The sequence below is a fragment of the Aedes albopictus genome, chromosome 3 (genome assembly GCF_035046485.1).
Source record: "Aedes albopictus strain Foshan chromosome 3, AalbF5, whole genome shotgun sequence".
Taxonomy (NCBI): Eukaryota; Metazoa; Arthropoda; class Insecta; order Diptera; family Culicidae; genus Aedes; species Aedes albopictus.
The window spans coordinates 353,712,964-353,736,445 of NC_085138.1; the positions used below are offsets into that span (position 1 = coordinate 353,712,964).

General features: G+C 40.4%; 1 protein-coding gene across 7 annotated transcripts in view; it reads right to left on the reverse strand.

The window, feature by feature from the left end:
- The window catches only part of LOC109428958 (uncharacterized), a gene marked incomplete at its 3' end in the record, with an annotated part of 164,704 nt that overhangs the window by 73,325 nt on the left and 67,897 nt on the right, over positions 1–23,482 (reverse strand).

Genomic DNA, 23,482 nt, shown 5'->3' on the forward strand with positions numbered 1-23,482 from the left:
GAAGCAATCATTGGATAAATCTTTGGAGGATTCCTTGGAACAACCACTGGAAGTATTTGTATAGAAATCCTTGGAGCAGCCTCTGGGTCAATTCCAGCTAGAGTTTCTAGAAGAATCCCATCAGGCATGCCTTAAGGATTTTCAAGAAGATACCACCAATGATTTCTCCAAAAAAATCCTCTTGGAATTCTTCCAGGAATTCTTCTTGTGAATTTCTCCAATGATTTTTCCAGAAATTGATCTTGGAATTCCTTCAAGACTGCCTGCTAGGATTCCACCAGAAATTGTTCTTGTGACACCTGAATGAGTTTTTCTCCTCGGATTCTTCCAAGAGCTCCTCACTTGGTATTCCTCCGCAAATTCCAGAAATAATTCCTTCAGGAAATCTTCTAGGACATCCTCTAAAAAACCCCTTAGGCATGTCCACTGGAATTCCTGCAAAAGTTTTCTCTTAAATTCTCTTAAATTCATTCTGGGATCCTTCAAGTATTTTTGATTCCAGCAGCAATTCCTGTGATAATTTTCCCATGGTTCAAAATTTTATTTTCAAGTATTCCTTCAGAATTCATCTAGAAATTCCTCCAGGAATTCCTCTTGGGAGTGCTCTTGCGAATCTTTTGGGAATTTCTGTTCGGATTGCTCCAGCAATACTGCTAAAATTACTCCAGAATTTCGTAGTGGAAACCCTCCAGGAAGTCTTGCTGGGATTTCTCAAGCAGTTCCTGCAGGAAATCCTCCAGGTATTCCTGAAGGACTCTTAAAAGCAAAAACTGCAAAAATAACATCTGAAAAAGCTTTAAAAATCCCAGCAAAAATTCTTGGAGAAATCCTGGTAGGAATTCCTGAAAATATCCCAGCAGGAATTTTTAGAGGTATTCAAAGACAAATTCCTGGAGAAATCCTTAGGGAAATGCCTTAACAGGAGCAATTCTTTGAGGAATCCTTGGTGAAATCTTTGGAGAAATTGCAAAAAGAATTTCTAGAAGAATCAGGTATCATCAGGTGTTCTTGGATAAATTCCGAAAAGATGTAGCCAAAGATTGTCCCAAAAATTCCTCCAGGAATGCCTTCTGGGGTTGCTCTAAAACTCCTCCTAGGATTCCCAAAGTTTTCCTTGTTGTATTTGTTTAGTCCTCTTGATGTTTCTCCGGGAATTGCCCCTATGATTCCTTCAAAGGTTTCTTCAAGGTTTCCTCTTCTAGGCATTCCTCTTGGAATACACCAGAAATTACCAGAAACGAATTACAAAGGATGGCGAAAGAATGTTTCAAAATGTTTCTTCATTCATTTTTATTAACGAGATTTTAGCCCTGAAAGAAGAACTCACATTTTGTGAGTATGTTGGGAGACGGATTCGGCGTGAAAGACACGTGCTTTAACCATCATACCAGGTCCGCTCCATAAATCACCAAATTTAATGCACGAAAATAATTAAGAAAAATTTAGTATGGCCTTGGAAAAATATCTATCAAAAATCATAATAGAAATCCACGGATCAACGCTAGAATTGTACCAAATCATTGCCATTAGAATCTAGCATCGTTCAATTCAATCATAGCGCACATCGGTCTTCCAATTGGCGCAAAAACCATTTGCCAACTAACATCGGCCAACCATCGCATCACCGGGGTTGTTGAATTCTCCGAGAGTTGATTCGCAAAACTAAAGCTGGTGCGTTCTCGTCGATCCAAATGTGTTATAAATGTTTGTTGCATGAAGTTTTTTAGGAGGTAAATAGTCACCGCAGTACCCAGGAGGCGTTTTGGTACGAATGGTTCGAGGAGAACACAGTGAATGTGCGCACAGAGTTATGGCATTAATTTATGTGTCAACAGTGCACTAAACGCTGCCGGCTGCCTTGGCAGACAGGCAGGCGTACCCACTGCTGCGATGCACTGTTGTAGAACCGTCACACGAAAAAGGGGTTCAAATGCCAGTCATATACCTACTGGATCGAAAGGAATGCGTTAGCTTGTGTGCCAGATGGACAAGTTTTGAAATTGAATTATACTCCATTAGAGTATGTGTGTGGGACTAAGGGGTACAGAGCTAATTGAATGATGGGGATTGAGAGTTGGCTTGGATCGGATCGGAGGTCAACAATGGGGTTATTTGTTAATGGACACGGGACCTGAGCTAAAACTGTCATCACATCTTACGGTGTTATGGCTTTGATCTAGTTTGAATGCTTTTAACAGATTCATAGGCAATTTCATAACGTTTTATGGAGCTAAGTTGGAAAAAAGACAACGATCCATAACGGCTAGATCAGTTGGCCATAGGTCACATTTTTGTCCGTAATTGGTTCTGGTTGACCTGAGAGCCATGCATTGCAACGTCATTCTTCACTTGTATAAGTACAGTACAGACCTTTCATCTCCTTTCTAATCTAAACCAATTTGTTCCAGCCGTCAATCTGTACATTTGTGGCCACAAACAGTTAGCAGCGGAATTTCAAACGTGTACAAATTGGTCGCGGTATCATACCGCCGAAGGCACGGCACGGAATCATACACAAAAGGCTCGACGCAGTCATCAAGCGGTTCTTGGAAACGATCGATTAAGGTGCTTCGCACTGTCAACGGAATTGGCCATCATATCATTGCCGGTAATATGGCGCTGACTGAAATACCATACATGGCGACCGTAGACAACCTCCTCGTAGGTTTTGGATCGCTCGGTTCGGTCTCAGATCTGCGGCCAGTGTCGTGAAAGAATTCAATCGAACCAACGCCGAACTGAATCATCGGAATATCTGCCTAAAACGGAGAGCATCGCGCCGCCCGGGTCTGACATGTTCGCATTCGTGACGGATTGGGAAACCTTCTGACTGAGCGAGCGCCAACAATGTAGGTATGTACGTAAACCTAGAGATGTAACGCGCCTTTGCGGCTTCGCGCTCCGTTGACGATTTCGGAATCTTGATCGCCACACTCTGATCGGTCGCAATAAAGACGATACGCATCGGCTATTGTCTTGCCGCGGAGATTAATTAATATGGAGGATGGTTCTTTCTTAATGATTTCATATTTGTTGTTTGGCAAGGCGGCGACGGACGAATGTACGTAATCGTAATCTGATCAACGGCGGTGCAATCTTTTCTTGTGGTGAATTTTTTCTATTACTCATTCGTCTGTGAATTTGTTGACACTGCAGTGCACTGTTAGCAACTGTAGAGGAACTCTAGGTATACAATTATTTGTTTTGGTATGTAGGTGTGATATGAACTTGAAAAACAACTCGTAGCAGAATCGTTGGAAGAGATAGTGATCAAAGTTTTAAACCAAACAGCTTAAGGACATGGTTGCCCGAGCACAAAGTTGGTCGTCACAATAACCGATTCTTTTTGAGCAGAAGATCCAACAAACTTAATGAATCTACTTCTTCTCTTTCTTCTACTTCTTATACTTCTATTTATTCTATTTCTTCTACTTCTTCTATTTCTTCTACTTCTTCTACTTCTACTTCTTCTACTTCTTCTACTTCTTCTACTTCTTCTACTTCTTCTACTTCTTCTACTTCTTCTACTTCTTCTACTTCTTCTACTTCTTCTACTTCTTCTACTTCTTCTACTTCTTCTACTTCTTCTACTTCTTCTACTTCTTCTACTTCTTCTACTTCTTCTACTTCTTCTACTTCTTCTACTTCTTCTACTTCTTCTACTTCTTCTACTTCTTCTACTTCTTCTACTTCTTCTACTTCTTCTACTTCTTCTACTTCTTCTACTTCTTCTACTTCTTCTACTTCTTCTACTTCTTCTACTTCTTCTACTTCTTCTACTTCTTCTACTTCTTCTACTTCTTCTACTTCTTCTACTTCTTCTACTTCTTCTACTTCTTCTACTTCTTCTACTTCTTCTACTTCTTCTACTTCTTCTACTTCTTCTACTTCTTCTACTTCTTCTACTTCTTCTACTTCTTCTACTTCTTCTACTTCTTCTACTTCTTCTACTTCTTCTACTTCTTCTACTTCTTCTACTTCTTCTACTTCTTCTACTTCTTCTACTTCTTCTACTTCTTCTACTTCTTCTACTTCTTCTACTTCTTCTACTTCTTCTACTTCTTCTACTTCTTCTACTTCTTATACTTCTTATACTTCTTATACTTCTTCTACTGCTTCTACTTCTTCTACTTCTTCTACTTTTTCTACTTCTTCTACTTCTTCTACTCCTTCTACTGCTTCTACTTCTACTTCATCTATTGCTTTTATTGCTTCTTTTGCTTTATAGCTCGACATTATCTACTTCTTCTTTATTAATCTACATTATCACAGAACATTCACACTATTAACTTCTACAGTTATTAATTGGGGAATTCCCTGCCATTGCATAAATTTGTGTGTTATGTGGTAAGTCGTTATCGGATTGGCGATCCAAACTTTTATTCAAACAATTCTCGCGCTCAGTATCATACGGGCGTATCTACAATGATCGATTTCTCTTCATCGATTTTCTCTTCGGCTTATAACTTGGCCATCAAATCATGTTTGGTTGTTTTCGTTGTTTTAGATGCTAGTCCTAGTCGTCCTTTACCGAAATACACCGAGAGATCATCCGAATAATGGTCGTATTTTTCGGAATACTCCGAAGAGAAAATCGACGAAGAGAAATCGATCATTGTAGATACGCCTGTATGATACTAAACGCGAGAATTCAATTTTTTTTAATGTTTTTTAAGAGTTCTAACTCTTCTGTATAAAATCTAGTGAAGGGATTATAAGCAAAGAAATGTAAGTGACAAAAACCCACATTCAAGAAAATGAGGCTTAAAGTTTTTCAACAATTTTTCATCCCATACAAAGTGTATGAAGTTTCAAAACCAACCCTATTTTCTCCGATTTAGTGTAATTTTTCTTTTTTAAAAAGTTCCCGAAAGCTTACAATCAGAAGAATCTTTTGGCAGGCTCATTTCAAAATCGACAAAATGATCACGTACACACTTTTGCATCTGGGCCCCTTAAGTATAAATCTAATTGAGCACCGTAACTACAACAACTTAATCATAAACCTCCTATGCCACAGAAGAGACCAATACTAGAGAGGGTGTTGATGAGTAGATTGCAAGATATTCTCAAACCTTAATCGTTTTCTTTGGACATACTCTAGAGATGTATTAGATTCAAAGCAGTCTTCTTGGATAACTCTTCAAGTGCAAAATAATACGATAAAAATGGCCCATTCTTGTGCGTTGTTGTTATGCTGATGAATAATATAAATAAATAAGATTGGAACGAACTCAATCGAAACAAAATTAATGCATGTACAATAATTATGTCTAAAGAAAACATCATAAATCAAGTAAGTGTTAACACAAAATGCCAAATTTAGATATCAATATTCGGCACCATAAGAAAAAGCTTAAAAATTTTGTTTTATTTTTATTAAGTAGGCCAAAACGTTATGCAAAAACGATTTGAAAAGTCTTTCTATACCGAAAAAGATGTACAATTTTGAAACATAAAACATAATTTATGATCATTTCTTTTAATTCATGTATTCAATATCTTCTTACTTGGGAAAAACTAAGATATGTCTGGAGACAAATATTAGAGTTTCTTCGAACTGCTCTCAAGTTCATATGTTCTTGTTTCAAACAAAATTTTATGTCCGGGTATCTCAAGTATGATTCGAGAGTACTTCAAAATCATAAAGCATCGAAACATAACTGCGCTTGGTTGGAATTATGATAAAACCAATAAGAATGATTAACCCATGCCATGCCAAAGCAAACATAAAACAAATGAAACCAGTTAGATGATGAAATGTTGCTTGGAATGTATTCTATAATGTACAAGAAAATAAAATCATCGACAAAATCATGATTAATAAGTCATGTAATCACTAAGCACTCCGCTGTATGATATCATGACTACGAGTCATGATATCATGTCATTAACGACGGTAATCATAGTTTTTTTTTATTAACGTGCATTTTAACTTACTAGCTAATTCTACAACTCTTTTCAAATAATAATCATGGTTGCCAAAGGCAAAGCTTTTTTTGTTCACATTTATCAAACAGCATGATACTGAGTCAGAAAATCATGACGCTGAGTTGATTTTCCCAGCACGAGTCGTACGAGGCTTGCCGAGTTGGATAAATACGAAGAGTGCTGAAAAAATCGAGTTTTTGCAACGAGTGACATACAAAATTTTATGCAATGACGCCCAATTCTATTCACTTCGAACTAAATATCTGAAAATAAAATCATTTTCAATCTCTTAAAAGCATCACATTGTTCTCTTGCATACCTGCTATTCTGCTATTATCAACGCATCCCCTGGCTTTCGCCCATCTACGTTGTCTTTTCACTAGGCAATACGTCTACCAATTGATGTTTATGGGCTTGCCGGACCAAGTCATGTAGCTAAGCCAAACACCCCACCTACAACTGTTGGGTAGGCACCATTGTCCCGCCCACTGGTCTTTTACAGCTAGTTGTAGGTGCATGTGTGCGTGTAAGTATTGGAGTGTGTGTGTGTGTGTGTGTGTTAGTGTTGGTGTATTGCAGACGCCAACTCGTTCTAATCCACTCTGATTGCTAACACCCTATTGAACCATTACCCTTAAATTTGGCAATCAATTAAATAGAATGAGTTAAACGCCTGTAAAAAACCGTCAGTTGAATCAAGCAAGGAATATTAGTATTAAAGCGAAGATACAACGAAGCAACGCCCCGAACTTCGAGAGCACAAACCCCAAGAACCAAATGACAGGCAGCGCCGATAAATCGATCGATTGGCCACCATCAGTGAATAACCAATCGAGCAAACACCCCAGCACAAACTGCCACCAGCTCTCCCGACCTGCGCCCAACAAATCCGAGGCACAGCCCAGCCTTAGCTTCACCTTAAAACCAAAATCTAGATTACAGAGCACAATACTTCCCAAGTAACCACGCAGCTCGAGCCGCAAATCACGCACAACACGGCACAAATAAGACAAACACTACCCCGCCCGTACAACCGAAACCGACCTAGAGTAGAGAAGGGTCTCTTTCCACTCCAACCCGGACTCAACTGCACCCACAGGGTAGCGCATACTGCACTCATGCATCCATCACGACCCGAGCCGCACGGTCACCTGGGTTGCTTCTATTTGCATGACTTCACCCAACCCATAACGCGGAGTTTAAATCCCTCTCTTGCATTACAAAGCAGTCCCTCTTCCCAAAGTTTGTGCGTGGTATAAATGAGATTATAAAGCTGAAGAAATCGTCACCAACACAACCGCCAACAATGAGCACTCAATGGTGTCGGGAGAATCAATGACGACCCCCTCAGTCCCAAACCCAATTATCCTACACTACCCAAGTAACCACAATGCTGAAGCCGTCACGAATGAACTTTATAGTTTAAAGTGACGTTAATAAAAATGGCCACAATGCTGAAGCCGTACGCACTACACGTACGAAGTACATACAGACCTACCCGCACCACCTAAACAAACCACCTAGGCCGAACACAAGCGAAAAGCGGCGCAACCACTGTTGAACCACGACTATACCAGTAGGTATAATCGCAATTACGCAATCGTAGATCCATTCCCCGCTCCTACTCAGTCCTAACGATCCATAGCAATGCTTGTCAATATATGCACCCCACACACGGAACCCCCACAACCCAACAGTATGGTCACTTGAGTATCCCTGGGATTTTGATTACATGATGGTCAGGGATCACAGCCATCAAAACGTTCCACACTTTACCAGGGCTTGCGACCTGTAATCACATTGTTCTCTTGCATACCATCAATAATTGTTCTGAGCACTCAAAGATCGAATACTCAGAATGATTGTCAGTCATCCTCGAGCATAGCTGCGTCCGAGATAGAAAGTTTTTCTTTTAATTTCTCATCATTCCCCTACAAATAAAATGCAAAACAACAGGTACGCGTATAAAGACAAGACCGAAATCACAAAATCTACTTTCAAATATGACTTATGATTTTATAACTTTACGTCATGATACTAGAATAAATGCATCACGATACCTTGACCTTGAATTTATCAGTTTTCGCCAGTGAATCCAGTTTAAAAGGTGTACAGTTTTATTGATGATTGTCATAGTTCTAGAGTACATGCGCCATGATATTTTGACTTAATTTAAGGAATTCAGTTTTATAAATTTAATTTGGAAAGGGTCTAGAGTACATGCGTCATGATTTCATGACATAATTTATGCTTGTTTAGCACTAACTATATAAAAAGTAACAAAGTGGTAAACGAAAGATTTCCCTTCGAAAATAAATGCGGCGAGTAGAGGACGACAAAAAAGTAAAAAAGTGTCTCAGAGTACCCTTTTTACTCAAATTTTTCCCCAAAAAAGGTGCTAATTTGCCGATTCTACCGAATATGATGTTTTCTTTTGAGTGTGATATCATTCAACCCCAAATATAATTCAGAACGGAAACGGAAAACTCATATGGCAACACTGAAAAATGAATCAGCCAAATCTGATGCTATTTTCGTCAGCTTTGTGCTTTTCGTCATGGGATGTTTTCTAAAACCTGTTGAAAACAGTCCTAATAAAACAAAATTATGAGGCTAAGTTTATGGTAATTTGGCTGAAACCCCCAAGATTAGGAGAACAAAACTGCCAAATATACCGAAAGCCATATCCATTCGACATATCATCCCCAAACTAGTCCCCAAATCCCTAGCAACACTGCCCACCACTTCACCGAACTAATCGATTAATCGTTAGGTAACCCCGGAATTCTCTCACCCGGACAGCCGTCATCATCTGCTGACAGAGACGGGCAATTTGTCGACAGCTCATCTTTCTTCATGGCAGCAGTCACCCGGTGTGTACGCGGGAAAATAGAGCATCAGTGTGCTGCACCACTTTGCCAACTACCTACGTGATTACGTCGACGTCGTCGCCGGGTCGTTCGTCGGCGGTCGCCGCCGTCATCTTCGTTGTCGTTGCCCCATCGCCGCATCGATATGTGTAGGGACCATGTTTTACAATGTTGCTTTTACCTCGGACGGCATGGGGAGCCGGAGGAGCGGTCATAAACAGATTCGCACGATCTGCACGCGTGTCGTCGTCACCTTTCGTCGTCTACCATCCCGTAATGCCTTACTCTGTGTTTCTTGGCAAAAGCTTCCCAGAGTTAGCTACAGACTACAGTGTATCAAACAATTGTCCGTACAGCAATTTTTTGGTCATAATAATTTTTCATCCAAATGTTTATAACTTTTTTATACGTCAATCAAAAACGCTGAAATTTTGACCAATCATAAACCATATATTGCAGCTCCATTGGTAAAATTTTGAGCGAGATCGAATAAATTTTCAGAAAGTTATAGAACTTTTAGTAAAACTCTTAGGATTTTTGAACACATTTTTAAAACATTATATCTCAATATGTAGTCGATAAAACTTTTTCAATCTTTTTTGTGTTACAGCTTATACCTAAGGCTTTCATATGCAGCTTCGTTTGAGGTTTTATATTCACTACAAAAAATATGAAAAATCTGTATATATTCAGAGTATTATTTGGAAATTTATCATATTTTGATCAATAAAAGTGCCAAGTGTTTTCAACATTTTTAAACTCTCTTAATGTAATATTTTTATACAGGACCTACTAAACAACATATAAAGAGTAGGTCCTATGCATTTTTCGTTCAGTTAATGCACTTTTATTGGTAGAAAACGTTTGGCAGATTATATGTTCAAAATATGGTGATTTTTTAAATACCGTCAACTGCATAAGCAAATTTTTCATATTTTTTGTAGTGAATATAAAACCTCAAATGAAGCAGCATATGTAAGCCTTAGGTATAAGCTGTAACACAAAAAAGATTGAAAAAGTTTCATCTACTACATATTGAGATATAATGTTTTAAAAATGTGTTCAAAAATCTTATAAGTTTTACTAAAAGTTCTATAACTTTCAGAAAACTAATTCAATCTCGCTCAAAATTTTACCAATAGAGCAGTAATATATGATTCATGATTGGTCAAAATTTCAGCAGTTTTGATTGACGTATAAAAAAGTTATAAACATTTGATGGAAAAAATATTTTGACAAAAAATTTGCTGTACGGACAATTGTTTGATACACTGTAATTAATTTAGGAAATTTTGAATTCACACCCAACTCTGCTTCATCTGTACTGGCTTTCGATCGGTATACAGAGTTATAGTTTCCATCCAAATCAACCGTCGACCTAACGCTGATACAGTGACGTTCACTTCATTTCACAAGCAGATTTTTGGATGAAATATGCTTATTCGGAATGTTTGCATTCAATTCAATGTTTCGAAATCTCGATTGTAAGGGTTGTTTGCAGTTCAGAAGGAATTTTTCGACCTATCTTGATGCATGGGAAATTCCTTGCCTGAATCGCCCAAGAAACCGTTTTTCTTCGATCGCAGTACGCAAAGAAATAGGTCATGAGGTTCTTGAGCCATTCCTTTTGAACAGGAAACTGGGCTTACTGCAGAAAAACTTCTGGAAGCATTGCTAGAGGTATACTTGTCAGAATTTCAGACAAATTTGTCGAGGAACCCCTAGGAGAAGTTCTGTAGATAATCCTAGAAGAATCCCTGGAGGCAGTGTTGGGAATACTCACTTGCGAAAAGTCATACTCACTTGGTTCTATCTCAGTCCAGAAGCATGCTATCTAAAAATAATGTTTGAAGGGCTTCTAGATTGTAGTTGAATCTAAAAGTTTGCCGAATAAAGTACGCAGACGTATAGCAAAACCGTGAGAGAGCTGTGAGAACAAGGTGAGTATAAATTACACGAATTTTACTCACCTCGTACTCAAAGCTCTCTCACAACTTTGGTGTGCGTCTGCGACCTTTACTTTATTCGGCAAACTTTTAGATTCAACAACAATAATCTAAAAGCCCTTCAAACATCATTTTTTGATAGCAAACTTCAGGACTGTGAGAGGAGCAAGTGAGTATCACTCTTGCAAGTGAGTATTCCCAACACTGCCTGGAGGTATTTCTGGAAATAAAAAACCCTTGGAGAAATTCCTGCAAATATTCCTGGAAGAATCTCTGATGCAATTCATGGAGCAATTGCTGCAATTTAAAGAGGGGTCCTTGTAGATATCTCTCAAGAACATTTCCCGGATATATTTTGAAGCAATCCCTCGGAGTGAAGACCCTTGTAGGGCCCTCGAGAAAATCTCTTTAGAAATCTCTAGGGAATTCAATGGAGGAACTTCTAGAAGAATCTCTGAAGGAAGTGTTATAAACGTTCTTGGAGGAATCCCTGATTAAATTCTTGGAAGAAGTTCTAGAGACATTCTAGCGGAATCTTTAAAAGAATCCTTTCAGCTATCCCTGGAGGAATCAACGGAAGAACTACTAGAAAAGTTTAAGGGGAATTCTTGAAAATGATCCCTAGATGAACCCTGAACACAACTTTGAAGGAATGTCTTGAGTAAATCTTGTATGAATCTTTGAATAAACTCTTTAATGAATCCAGGAAGAACCTCTTGATGAATCTATGGAGAAATTCCGGAAAGATTCCCTGAATGAATCACTACTGGAATATTTGTAAATGACTCCTGTTTTAATCAATGAAAGATTTCTTTCAGGAATCCCTGGAGGAACTTTTAAAAGATTTCTGGATGAATTCCTGACAGCGGTATGTGTTTATTTGGAAGAATTCTTGGAGAAACACCTGGAGGATCTCCTGGCTGAGCCCTAGAAGTAACTTCTGTAGGAAACGTAGAGGAGGATACATTGAATTCGTCATTGGTGGAACTTAAGATGCCAGAATTCCTTCAGGGAAGGAGAAATCCTGGAGAAATCCCTGGAAGAAGTTCTAGTGTAGCTCCACAAGTACATTCTGCAGGATTGTAGAAAAGTATTGAGTGGAGGATAACCAAACGGAAACTTTGAAAGAATTCCTTCAGCAATCCCTTCTAGAGAATCTCTGGAGAAATTTTTGAAATGATTCCTGGAGAAATCCTTGGAATTTCTGGAATAAATCTCTAATCGAACTATTGGAAAAATCTCTGGAGAAACTTCTAGAGGAATCTCCGGAACTCCTTGGAGAATCAATGAAGAAACATCTTGATGAATCTATGGAGTAGGTCCAGAATGAATCTTTGATTGAATGCAGGATTTTATTGTAAAATTACACTGGAGAGACCCGTGGTGGACTGAACGAAAGAATTCGTTCAGGAATCTTTGGAGGAACTCCTAAAATAATCTACGGAGAAATTCCTGTCAGAGAGAGAAATTTTTGAAATGATTCCTGGTGAAATATTGAATAATACCTACTTAAAAGAACTACTGGTGAAAAACTTGAAGGAATCTCTGAACCAACGCTTAGAAGAATCCCTGGAGAAACTCCTTGAAGAATCTCTGCAAGAACTCCTTGGAGAATCTTCTGTGGAAGTTCATGATGAATGGAATCTATGAAGCAATTCCTGAAGGAATCTCTGAATGTATCCCTGCAGGAACCTTTGCAAATCTACACTGAAGGGACCACTGGAGGAAACCCTAGTTGAATCATTGAAAGAATTCCTTCAGGATTGCCTGTACGAACTCCTGAAAGAAATTCTGGAGCAATTGTTGTCAGGGTTCCTGGTGAAATTCCTGATGTACTTCCTGAAGAAATTTTGTAGAGCTATCACAGGGGATCCTTTGTAGGTATTGCTGGAGGAACCCTCAAAAAACTCCTGGTTTGGTCCTAGAAGTAGCTTCTACAATGTAGAGAAGGATTCATTGAATTTTTATTTGGGGGATCCCAGGTGACAGAATTCCTTCAGGAACATCTGGGAAGGAATCAATGTGTGAATTCCTAGAAGAATCTCTGAATAAGTGCCTTAAATAGTTCCTCACGATTCCTGGTGCAATTTCTGGAGAATTTTCAGAAGAGATCTTAGTAGATTCCTTGAGGAATTGCTGAAGGAACTCCTGGAGAAATCCCTGGAAAAGTCCTGTTGGAACTCCACAAGTAAATTCTGTAGGACTCTAGTGAAGGATTGACTGGACCTGTCCACAGGAGGGATCCCTGAAATATAGCCAGGTGGAATCCTTGAAAGAATTTCTTCAGAATCTCCTTATGGAATCAATAGAATAGCTTATTCAAGAATCTTTGGAATTTCTAAAATGATTGTTGGAGGAATTTCTGAGGCAATTCTAGAGTAACTATTGAAGAAACCTCTGGAGGAACTCCAAGACGAATCTGGAGGAATTCTTGAGAATTTCGTGCAGGAATCTCTGAAGGAATGCCTGAAAGAGTTTCTGGTGAAATCACTGTAGAAGATACGGAGTTCTGGAGGAATATATGGTGGAGAACTCCTGGAAGGATCCTACCAGTAATAATTCTGACATTCAGAATCAAAATCAAAAAATTTTAAACGGCAAGCCTATTAAAATTATCCTGCACAAATAACAAAACTATCGCAAGACTTTCGACTTCAACTGTACCCCCTCCGGTAGAGCTCCACAAGTAAATTCTGCAAGATTGTAGCAAAGTATTGAGTGTATTGAAAGAATTCCTTCAGGAATCCCTGGAGGAATAGAAAAAAAAACTTCTAGAGGAATCTCTTGAGAATTTTTTGAATTGTTTCCCGGTGAAATGTTGAACAATACTTTAAGGAACTTCTGGTGAAAATCTTGAAGGAATCTCTGAACCAACGTTTAGATAAACTCCTAGAGGAATCTCTGCAAGAACTCCTTGGAGAATCTTCTGTGGAAGTTCTTGATGAATAGAATCTATGAAGCAATTCCTGAAGGAATCTCTGAATGTATCCCTGCAGGAACCTTTGCAAATCTACACTGAAGGGACCACTGGAGGGAAGTCCTGGTTGAATAATTGAAAGTATTCCTTCAGGAATCCCTGGACGAAGTCCTGAAAGAATCTCTGGATGAATTGCTGATAGGGTTCCTGGAGAAATCCCTGATGTACTTCCTGAAGGAATTTTGTAGAGCTATCAAAGAGGATCCTTTGTAAGTATTGTTGGAAAACCCCTAAAAGAACTCCTGGTTGGGTCCTAGAAGTAGCTTCTACATTGTAGAGAAGGATTCATTGATTTTTTATTGGGGGGATCCCAGGTGGCAGAATTCCTTCAGGAACATCTAGGGAGGAATCAATGAGTGAATTCCTAGCAGAATCTCTGAATAAATTACTTAAATAGTTCCTCACGATTCCTGGTGGAATTTCTGGAGAATTTTCAGAAGGGATCCAAGCAGATTCCTTGAGGAATTGCTAAAGAAACTCCTGGAGAAATCCCTGGAAAAGTCCTGATGGAACTCCACAAGTAAATTATGTAGGACTCTAGTGAAGGATTGACTGGACCTGTCCACAGGAGGGATCCCTGGAGGATAGCCAGGTGGAATCCTTCAATGAATTCCTTCAGGAATTCCTGATCGAATCAATAGAATAGCTTCTTCAAGAATCTTTGGAATTTCTGAAATGATTGTTGGAGGAATCTCTGAGGCAATTCTAGAGTAACTATTGGAGAAACCTCTGGAGGAACTCCAAGAAGAATCTTGAGAAATTCCTGAGAATTTCGTGCAGGAATCTCTGAAGGAATCCCTGAAGGAGTTTCTGGTGAAATCCCTGTAGAAGATACGGAATTCTGGAGGAATATATGGTGGAGAACTCCTGGAAGGGTCCTACCAGGATTAACTCTGACATTCGGGTAGTCAAAAAGTTTTAAACGGCAAGCCTATTAAAATCGTACCCTGCACAAATAACAAAACTATCGCAAGACTTTCGGGCCTAGCTGTACCCACAAATATACAATTTTGCACAAATCGTGCAGCACCGTTCACCGCGCTACCGCGCCGGTGGCAACAGCACGTACGTTGCACTCGAACTCCTCAAACGTCAGCAGCAAGTCCGCACATGCCCGCCCATATTGGCGAAAGAGCTATCGAAACGGTCAAGAACGGGGCATCAGCAGCAGCGCAACGCACAGCTTGTGTGTTTTTTGATGGATGAAGAAGTTTCACTTTTCCAGCGCGTTATTCGCGCGCACTCTCGGTCACTGGCTCAGCTCACTCGCCAGCCCGCCCCTGACGGATGGTCCATCTGTCTAATCGTACGACCGCCGTGCGTACGCACCCGCCCGGCGCAGTCCGGTGGCCTTTCTGAAATCTGAAGTAATGGTGGAAAGTAGCAGGGGCTTTCGATTGCGCTGCGGATCATCGATCGAGTCAAATGATGCTGACGACGAAGACGACGACCGACGGTCGACGATCATCCTCGTCGATCATCTTCTATGATGATAATGACGAACGTTGTTGGAGGAAATGCTTAATTTGGCTCTCCGCCGACGGGGGGCGCGAACGATTCCGTTCGCTCAAATGTTCTTTCGACAAGGTTTTTGGATGAAAGGAGTTGCGAAAGAGCTAGAGGGGGTTACATGGTTCGCCATCACCAATGCTTCAGCTGCACCGGTTACCATCGGAGCGCAAGGTTGAATTTGGATATTTCCATGGGCGTGTTCCGGTGCGCAGAAGATCGAGATCGAAAGTGTCCGTGAAATTCGGTGGCAATGATCTTTATGAATTTTGATTTTCGTCATAAGTGAAAATACTGATTGAAGTTCAAGCGCGGTAACAATTAACATAACATAATTGACAAGATGTTTGGTTTCTAACAATATAAGTATATTCTCTGCAAGGGGCGGCTGATCGACATCGTAGTGCCAGCGAAGGACTCTAAGCTCAACTGTGCACTATGGCCCACCGGAAAGTACAAGGTTGGTGTCCGGCCCTGCGAAGCAGCCGTAAAATAGCAATGCACCGGAAAATCTACACAAATAATACGAACCGAGACCACCGGCAACAAAAATGACTTGCGATTGGAAACTCGGTACGTAGAAATAACGATCTCTTAACTTCATTGGGAGCACCCGCATATTCGTCGATCTACTGAAGGATCGCGGATTTGGCATCGCAGCGCTGCAGAAGGTGAGTTAGATAAGTTCCATTATGCGAACGTTTAGAGGTAATCATGCGATCTACCAGAGTTGCGCCAACACACGTGAGCTAGGAACAGCTTTCATCGTGATGGGTGATATGCAGAGGCGCGTGATCGGTTGGTGGCCGATCGACGAAAGAATGTGCAGGTTGAGGATCAAGGGCCGAATCTCAACTAAATCATAATCAACATCAACACGAATCCTACGCGCAGCTCGAACACAAGTACGACCGCTGCCCAAGGCAAGACGTCCAGATCATCATGAAAGACCTTAACACTCAGGTAGACCAGGAGGAGGAATTCAGATCGTTCAACGAATGTTCAACGCCCACCATCTAACGAACGATAACGACATATGAATTATCGTTTTCGCCGAGTTCTGATTGACGGACGGCACTTCTCCGACATTATAGACGTCAGGACCTATCGTGGACGGATCGCTACCTGGTGATGGTCAGACTACACCCAAAACCCTCCGCCATCTACATCGTCCGGATCGGCGACCGCCACGGTAGAATCAAGGGCGACTGAAACAACTGGATTTCCTCTCAGCATACGCGCGGAGTGTCGAGGCAGCGTTGCCAGACGAGGGCGACCTCAATGTATCCCCCCTCTAGAGAACTGCTAGACAACAATAAAAGCAGCCATCAACAACGCAGCCGAGAGCACCATCGGGTACGTGGAAAGGAGTCGACGAAACGAATGTTTCGACGAGGAGAGTAGAGCAATTTTGGAGGATAAGAATGCAGCGCGTGCGGTAATGCTGCAGCATGGAACCCGGCAGAACGTGGAACGATACAAATAAAAGCGGAAACAGCAGACCCGTCTCTTTCTGGAGAAAAAGCGCTACCTAGAAGAAGCGGAGTGCGAAGAAATGGGACAGCTGTGCCGTTCTCAAGAAACACGGAAATTCTATCAGAAACTCAACACATCCCGTAAAAGCTTCGTGCCGCGAACCGAAGTATGCAGGGATTACGACGGGAGCTTCCTGAAGAACGGACATGAGGTGATCGAAAGATGGAAGCAGCACTTCGATAAGCACCTGAATGGTGTGGAAAGCACATACACGGAGGCCCAATGCAGTGGGAGAAATGACTATGCCGGTACAGCAGGGAGTACCAACGAGCCAACACCCACGTTGAGAAAAGTTAAGGTTGATATCCAGCAGTTCAAGAACAATAAGTCAGCTGGAAAGGATGGTATCGGAGCTGAACTCATCAAGATGGGCCCGGAAAAGTTGCCCACCTGCCTGCACCGACTAATAGTCCGGATCTAAGAGACCGAACAGCTACCGGAGGATTGGAAAGAAGAGGTGATTTACCCCATCTACAAGAAACGTGGCAAGTTGGAGTGTGAGAACTTCCAAGCGATCACAATCCCGAATGTCCCCAAATAGAGTGCTGCCCTAGATCCTCTTCCGTCGTCTTTCGACTACACTGAATAAGTTTGTGTGAAGTTATCAAGCCAGCTTCATCGATGGCCGGTCGACAACGGACCAGATCATCAAGATCAAGATCAAATTCTCGAGAAATGACATGAATACCAGATCCCAACGCATCATCTGTTCATCGATTTCAAGGCAGCATACGAAAGTATCGATCACAGAAATTTCTGGAACATCATAGACAATAAAGAATTTTCTGGGAAGCTGATCCGACTGATCGATCAAAGAACGGTGTTCCAAACTGCGCAAGGATTTCGGTTCAACTATCCAGTTTATTCGAATATCGCCGGGAACTTCAACAAGTTGTCGAACTCTGATGCCTACCGTTCTGGCAAATGTAATGCGGCGAGCTGGCCTCAACAGCCGGAGTATAATTTTAACGAAATCCGGTGGATTTATTTACTTCGTGAATGACATGGACATTATCTTCGAATGAGTGTAATCAGTTTCGTACCTTTGAATCCCGCCCTATGTTGCTTATCCTTTGACTATGTGAAAGGATAAGCAACATAGGGCGGAATTAAAAGGTACGAAACTGATTACACTCATTCGAAGAGGGTATTCTGCTTAGAGGGTTCGAAAAGTCGGTACAAGATCATGGACATTATCGCCTGCCAGTATATTAAGAACGATGGCAGAGCTATACACTCACCTGAAACGCCAAAACAACTGTGCAAAATTTGGGAGCGATTGGTTGCGTCCCCGTATTCCGCACTGCGATTGAAATTTGTATGGAAGTTAGAATGGGAAAACGTACTTTTTTGCATTTCACTCATAAGTTGAATTATTTTGCCTAATACCATGTAACTAATGACGTTAAAATATAGCCTAGGGAATGCCGAAAAACTTTGCCGAAGACCCCAAAGTGATCCGACGCTTGTGAAAAAAGTTATTCGCCTGGTAACTTAGGCAAAAATTGAGATTTTATTATTGATGTTATTCCTTTAAATGTGAAATGTTAAGCAAAGTACCACCGGGCAATCTGTACGTTATAACATTTTTTTTTGTCTGTATTAACGAGATTTTTAGCCCTAGGCTAGTTCATCTCGGGACCCACGCTTTACTTCCCTTCCGAAGGAAGAACTCACATTTTGCGAGTATGTCAGGAGTGGGATTCGATCCCAGGTCCTCGGCGTGATAGTCAAGTGTTCTAACCATCACACCAGGTCCGCTCCACTGGGAGTCGAAAAAAAAAACTTTGTTTCAAAAAATCGACTTTGTTGACCCAGTCTAGTATATATGCATGTATGTACACTACCCGTCATAAGTACGGACTCACAAAAAGTATTGCAACAATATTGTATCACCCTGACTAGTGTACATAACATTACTTGACGTTCAGGTGGTAGAACTTTCAAGAACTTTTCAAAGCTAAACTTCATAACAGTTTGGAACACAGAACATCTCAAGAATTCATAACAACGCCTAACAATTGGTTATACACAATCTGTGTAAATCGGCACCAACATTTCAAAAGGGCGTAACTGCTTTTGCAACCAATGCCTTTTCACAGAGCTGTGGGTCGTATTTCATTCATCTCACGCAATTCACATCCATTAATCGAAAGTGGAGGATTTCATCTTTCTATTTGTGCTAGTGGATTGCTCGAGAGGGATGGGATACACTCCACAGCATTGTGAGAAGGCATTGGTTGTAAATGCAGTTACGCCCTTTTGAAATGTTGGTGCCGAATCTGAAGTTTTGATCTCTGGTTTGCTAGGTAGGTACCAAAATGATTCTGGAATGGTTCGTACAATCTCAAGGCAGTAACTGATAATGGTTCATAAAGAAAATAACAACTGCAACGGCTGAAGAGATGCCAAAGGCTCCAGATGATAAACTCCAGGACAGTTTGGATGACCCTGAAGGCCCCAAAAGCATATAATGCTATATCTATCTATCTATATATATAAAAATGCAGTGGCATACGTGAGACCGCGCATAACTTGCGAACGGAAGGTCCGATTTTGATCGTCTTAGTTTTGTTCTGTTAGTTTTCACCCAAGGAAGGTTTATGAGGCAAAAAACATGGAAAAATTGAGAGTTTTTGAAAATAGATCTTACATACGTTTTGTGACCGGGTACTTGGTCTTGGATGGAAACTTGAAACGTCAAAAAACGCAGTAGGCAAGACAAAGTTTGCCGGGTACAGCTAGTATTCTATATAAACTTTGAGTAGGTACAGTAACCATAGTTGAATGCATAACGATACTTTGTATAGCCAATATGACTACTGTAACGAGTTTTGCTCTTCGGAGTAGATTGGTTGGTCTGGAGTAAAAAAAAACGGGACGGTTTGTGGAGTTCCATGGGGTCTTAGATCATAGTTCAATGTGTGCTGTTCTTCTTCTGTGTGAAGAATTAGCCTAAGTTCAAATTCACGAATAAAAAGAAAAAAATGTTCTTCTTCTTCTTGACATAAGCCCCAACTGGGACAAAGGCTGATTCTCTGCATATGTACTCAGGTGTTCTATGAGCATTTCCACAGTTAATAACTGAGAGCTTCCCCTTGTGATGTTGAAGTTCGTAACGAAAATAACTACTGCAGCGGTTGCAGATGTTATTGGCTATTTTCCGGGACAGTTTGGATGACCAAGAATGTCCTGAAAATACATTAATACATGCAGCCATTCCATAGAAGAACGATATATGTAGCGCAACTCCGATTATCGTGGAACTTAGTGGGTTGTAGGCCATTGAAAATAATTAGACCCGTATTTTTTTTGTTATTTCGTCATTAGGGTGACCAATTTTCAGATAGGTTAGTCCCAAAAATCATGGCCTACATGCCAAACTGAGCCAAAATCCAAATTTTCATGAATTTTGGTGCCTGGGAGCCTATTTAAAAATCCATTTGAAGTTTGTATGGGAGCGATTTGTCGAATCACCCCTCGTCGCATTTTATACTGGACGGAGCTGTCAAGCAGTTGCCTAGCTGTCAAAAGGTGATTTCGAAAAATCTTTATGAAATTGATTTCAGATACCAAAATAAAGTTCTAAAAATCTGAAAAAAATCATAGTGGCTCAGAAAAAGATGCTCTTTCAAAACCCAATTTCAAAGGATTATTGATTAAGTTTTACATATAATTATTATTGATTTAATATAATAATTATTAATTATTATTGATTATTGATTGACTGTAGAGATGCCAAAGACTACATATGGTAAACTCTAGGACAGTTGGGATGACCCTAAATGCCCCAAAAGTATAGAATAATATCTATTAGTGTTTGAGAAGGTCTTGTAATCATAGTTGAACATGTAACATCACTCTATATAGCGGATATGACTACCGTAACGAGTGTAGTTTTGAAGTTTTGCTCGGAGTAGATTGATTGTTCTGTGTTGGTTACGTGGTTCCTTTACAGGTTTTTATTACGCGGACGGCGTAAAAAACGCGTTATTTAAAAAAAACGTCGTAAAAACCGGTTCACTTAAAAACGCGTAAAAAAGTCCAGTCACGGGATTCCAGGATTGTTCATAGGGAGGAGCTTTTAAGGGCGTTTCAGGGGCATTTCAAGGTGTTACAGGGTGTTTCAGAGGGTTCCAGGATGTTTCAGGGTCGTTATTTGGGGTCTGAACTGGTATTAGGATGATCTCGAAGGCATTGTAGGAAATTTCAGAGGATTCGGCGAGTTTTCGAGGCGTTACATAGGCGTTTTCGGGGGTATTGGATGCGTTACATGGCAGCCGAGGGCGTTTTAGGGAGATTTCGAAGATATTTCAAGAAGCTTCAGAGGATGTTAGGTGGGCTTCAGAGACCAGACATTACAGATGCGTTACATAGGAATTTTCAGAGGTATCCGAGGATTTCAAATGCGATACATGGGGTCCGAGGGGGTTTTAATGGGGTTTCTGAGGCATTTCAGAAAATTTCATAGGATTTTCGGCGGGTTTCCGAGTCGTTATAGAGGCGTTACATAGGCGTTTTCGGAGTTTCTGGTTTCAGGTGCGTTACACACTTAAATTCAGAAATTGATCTCGGTAAACGGTTTGCCGAGAATCTAACTGCTGATATCCCGGTAAAGTATTTACTGATTCTCGGTAAAGATTTTGAAGTGAACTTTGCCGAGATCTCGGTAAAAAGTTGGATTACCGAGATATCGGCAAAGTTTTAACGACACCTCGGTAAAACTTTTACCGAGATTCAGTGAAAATAATTACCGGATTCTCGGTTGTTGGATTCTCGGCAATCCGTTTGCTGAGGTCGGCGATTTAATTTAAGTGTGTACATGTCGTCCGAGGGCGTTTTAGGAGGATTTAGGAGGCATTTCAAGAAGCTTTAGAGCGGGTTTCAAAGACGTTACAGAGGTACATCCGCTTCTGCCCGATTCTTTGTTTGCACGGGTCGTTGTTTTGCAATAACTCAGTCAATTTTCAACTAACTGACTTGATTTTTTGTATACAGATAGTACTAATCGTACCTGGTACGTAGGGCACAAATTTCCCAAATGGAGGAGAACGAGCCTCTGGAGCCGACCTACTGATACCTGATACTAATCGTACCTACATGTGCACACAATTTCATCAGAATCGGTTCAAAATTTTCTGAGTTATAGCAAAAACCAGACCCGTGTAAAGAAGGATCAAATTACATTGGCGTTTTCGGAGGATTTCAGGTACCGTAATCCGGGGTAACATTGATCAGAATTTTCGATCTTTCATGAATAATTTTCTTGTTAAAGCAAATTTTACATATTTTATATTTTTAAAACAAGTACTGGCCCTCTAATTATGTGTTAAGCTACTCAAAAAAGTATTGTAAAACTTTTAAACATGTTAAATTGACTTTTCAATCTATTTTTTTTATTTTGTTGATTTGGGGTAACATTGATCATGTTAGTGATCAATGTTCGTTTGTATTGAAAATACCCTTACTTACTAAATTCGGGGTCGCTGATTTCGAATATGTTGTCCAAATTCTTACAAGTTATGTACTTTTTGAATTATTTCAAGATTTAAATCCTCCAAACCGCGAATAACGCCCAAAGGTAGGCAATGGCTAAGGATTTGATAGCCTACTTTTAATAAATTGTATATTTAACTGAAAAAGAACATTTTCATATAAGTTTCGCTCATTTAATCCAACTCTAGGATATCATATGGCACTAATACAGTGATTTCGAACCTCATATTGTATCTAGTATACATGCCATGCATGAATGTTTGACCATGTATCTCATTGCGTTACAAAACACAGTTATGGAAAAATCTATTTATTTCAATGTTAATGAAATTCAATTTTCAAGAATAACATGTCATTTAATAGCTAAATAATAGCAGATTACGATATACCATTCGATAGCAGAAACTGATTCAATGTAAAATGCTTGTTTGAACATTTCATGAGGTCGGTCAAGCCGATCAATGTTACCCCGCTGATCAATGATACCCCGTTTTACGGTACCTACATTACATGGGATCCGAGGGGGCTTTAGTGGAATTTCGGAGGCATTTCAAAATGCTTTAGTTACAGAGGAGTTACATAGACGTTTTCGGGAATTTGGGAGAGTTCTAGGCGCGTAACATGCGGTCCGAAGGGGTTTTAGGGGGGTTTCTCAAGTAACAATGACTGCTGAATAACAGCTTATTCAGCTTAAATTACCAAAATCATGCTTAAATCGTCCTATTCAGCCGTTGTACAGCAAAAACGTTTCTTGGGTTTTCAGGTAATCCCAGAAGATTTCCTGGCGGGATGAGCAGACGTTACAGGGGCGTTACATAGGCGTTTTCTAGAATGTCTGATGGTTTCAGGTGCATAACATGGAGACCGAGGAGGTTTTAGGGGGATGAAAAGGGCATTTCAGGAAGTTTCAGAGAATTTTGGCGGGTTTCAGAGGAACAGAGGTGTTTTCGAGATTTCGGAGGTGTTCGATCGTAACTCATACTGCGCCGTAATTCAGGGATCACTGTAGCTGCTCGAATTCCAATATCAGTAGTGGTCTCGCTTTTGCATATTGATTGCGTTATCGGCAGATCACAGCACCCGATCGTGTAGCCGATCGTTATCAGTCTTATCTTTGTACCGATCTTCCCGCTCACCGATATAATAGGTAGCAATCAGTCTACCACAGTCAGTTGCCAATAAATCGTTAACCGCATCAAACCGAATATCGCGAGTTA